A 2,391-nucleotide genomic window follows, 5' to 3' on the forward strand; every position below is an offset into this window, starting at 1 on the left:
AGAGGCCGAGCGGAGCAGGAACTGGTCCCGGAACTTGGAGTGAGCGGCCTGGCGGGGAAGAGAGAGGCCTTTCTCGGGCTGTGTGTGGTCCGAACACAAGCGGCAAGAAGCTGCTGGGGGTCATTCTTGTGGTTTTCAAATCTCTAAACACTGATGCAAATTACTGTTTGGCCTCTATTTCACGCTGTTTGTTGACATTGTGTGGTAAATCGTGGAAACATAGACAAGATTGTGGGAATACAAGTATCTTGTGTAGGACGGAGATTGGAGCTAACAGATCACATGTCTGGAGTAAAACATTTGAAATAGTGCCTATTGTTCTTTTCAACAGTTAGTGTGTTGGAATCTGTGTCAACATTGCAGCATCTTCGGGTAGCACCTTAAATGGAGCTGTGCAATTATTGCTTAGTTTCTGAATCTCACTCAATTGGTATCGAATTATATATTTAAAAAACAAAATCATCAGACAAGGAGCAACTCGATGTAAGAATGGAATCAGACTTGTATTTGAATTGATGACTTTAAAGAAAAGACAGAATTCTCATGACAAAGTTCTCGTCCAATAGGTTTATTTAAAATCATAAGCTTTTGGAGTTCTGCTCCTTTGACAGGTGAAGTTAAAGAAAAGGAACATCCTAATAACTATTAACTGAATATACGTTAATCTGTTTGAAATTGTCAAACTTGGCTGATGTTGATTTACAGGAGATATCCCTTCTGCCTTCCTCCAGGCAAATACTCCAAGGACCAAGATGATGTAATATTTTGTCGGTACAAAGCCAAGTGTGAGCAGCTGCTTCTAACTAACAGCAGGTATGTTACTGCGATCAGAATGGAGAATATCCTTTCCACAGTGACAGAGCGGATTGAATCAGACTTGTATTGAGCTCAATTTCCAGAGATGTATCCAAAGATACAACCAACCAAGCACAACTGAGGAAAGGCAAGTTTGTTTTTTGTTTCCATTGTCAATTGACATCATGCTAGTTCCAATTAATCTCATTGATAGCCCATTAACATTCACATCATGTTTGAAATGTTAACGGCTGACTCCTTGTTGAAAGTACTCAAACAGGAAAGGAATCAAGTTTACATTTAGTAAGGGTATTTTATAATGTCACAAACCAGATAAAGAAAGACTCCTCCCACCGCCCCCTTGATCATGACCCCGCCCCTGACCACCAAAACATCATCTCTCAGACCATCCACAACCTCATCACCTCAGGTGACCTCCCACCCACAGCCTCCGACCTCATCGTTCCCCAACCCCGCACCACCCATTTCTGCCTCCTTGCCAAAATCCACAAACCCGACTGTCCGAGTTGACCCATTGTCTCTGCGTGATCCTGCCCCACCAAACTTATTTCAAATAATGTCAACTCCATTTTCTCCCCCCTGGTCCAGGAACTCCCCACCTATGTCTGTGACACCACCCATGCCCTCCACCTCCTTCAAAACGTCCGATTCCCTGGTCCTCAACACCTCATCTTCACCATGGACGTCCAGTCCCTGTGTACTTGCAATCCCCATGCAGATAGCTTAAAAGCCCTCCGCTGCTTCCATCTCCCGCAGGCCCCATCAGTCCCCCTCCACCGATATCCTTATCTGCTCAGCTAAACTCGCCCTTACCCTGAACATCTTCTCCTTCAACTCCTTCCACTTCCTACAGACAAAGGGGGTGGCCATGGATACACGCATGGGCCCAAGCTATGCCTGCCTCTTTGTAGGATACATGGAACAGCTGCTCTTCTGCAGCTACACTGGCCCCATCCTCCGTTATATCGATGACTTTTTCGGCGCCGCCTCGTGCTCCCACGAGGAGCTCGAACAGTTCATCCACTTTACTAACACCTTCCACCCCAACCTTAAGTTCACCTGGACCATCTCTGATACCTCTCTCTCTCCTTCCTGGACATCTCTGTTTCCATCTCTGGCAACCAACTGGAAAATAATATCTATTTCAAGCCTACTGACTCCCACAGCAACCTCGAATGCACCTCCTCTCACCCACCTTCCTGCAAGAATGCCATCCTCTATTCCCAAATCCTTCACCTCTGCCGCATCTGCTCCCGAGATGAGGCATTCCACTCCTGGACATCGCAGATGTCCTCGTTTTTCAAGGACTGCAATTTCCCCTCCACAGTGGTCGAAAATGCCTTTGACCGCATCTCTCGCGTTTCTCGCAACTCATCCCTCACAACCCCCCTTCCACAATAACAACAAAGACAGAATCCCCCTTGTCCTCACGTATCACTCCACCAACCTCCGGATTCAACGCATCATCCTCCGCTACTTCCACCACCTACAATCTGACCCCACTACCAAGGACATTTTTCCCTCCCCACCCTTATCTGCCTTCCGGAGGGACCATTCTCTCTGTGACTCCCTCGT

The 2,391-nt window shown here is 46.8% G+C and overlaps 1 protein-coding gene across 1 annotated transcript in view; it reads left to right on the forward strand.

The window, feature by feature from the left end:
* The first annotated feature begins 726 nt into the window (after window positions 1-726).
* The window catches only part of LOC125481136 (late histone H2B.L4-like), a 13,410-nt gene continuing 11,745 nt past the window's right edge, over window positions 727-2,391 (forward strand). Inside the window, exon 1 of the transcript XR_007261225.1 lies at window positions 727-813. The gene's annotated coding sequence lies outside the window, so the exon portion shown is untranslated. The remainder of the gene's footprint in view (window positions 814-2,391) is intronic.

Source organism: Rhincodon typus, unplaced genomic scaffold (assembly GCF_021869965.1).
Source record: "Rhincodon typus isolate 14 unplaced genomic scaffold, sRhiTyp1.1 hic_rhity00000982, whole genome shotgun sequence".
NCBI classification, from domain to species: domain Eukaryota; kingdom Metazoa; phylum Chordata; class Chondrichthyes; order Orectolobiformes; family Rhincodontidae; genus Rhincodon; species Rhincodon typus.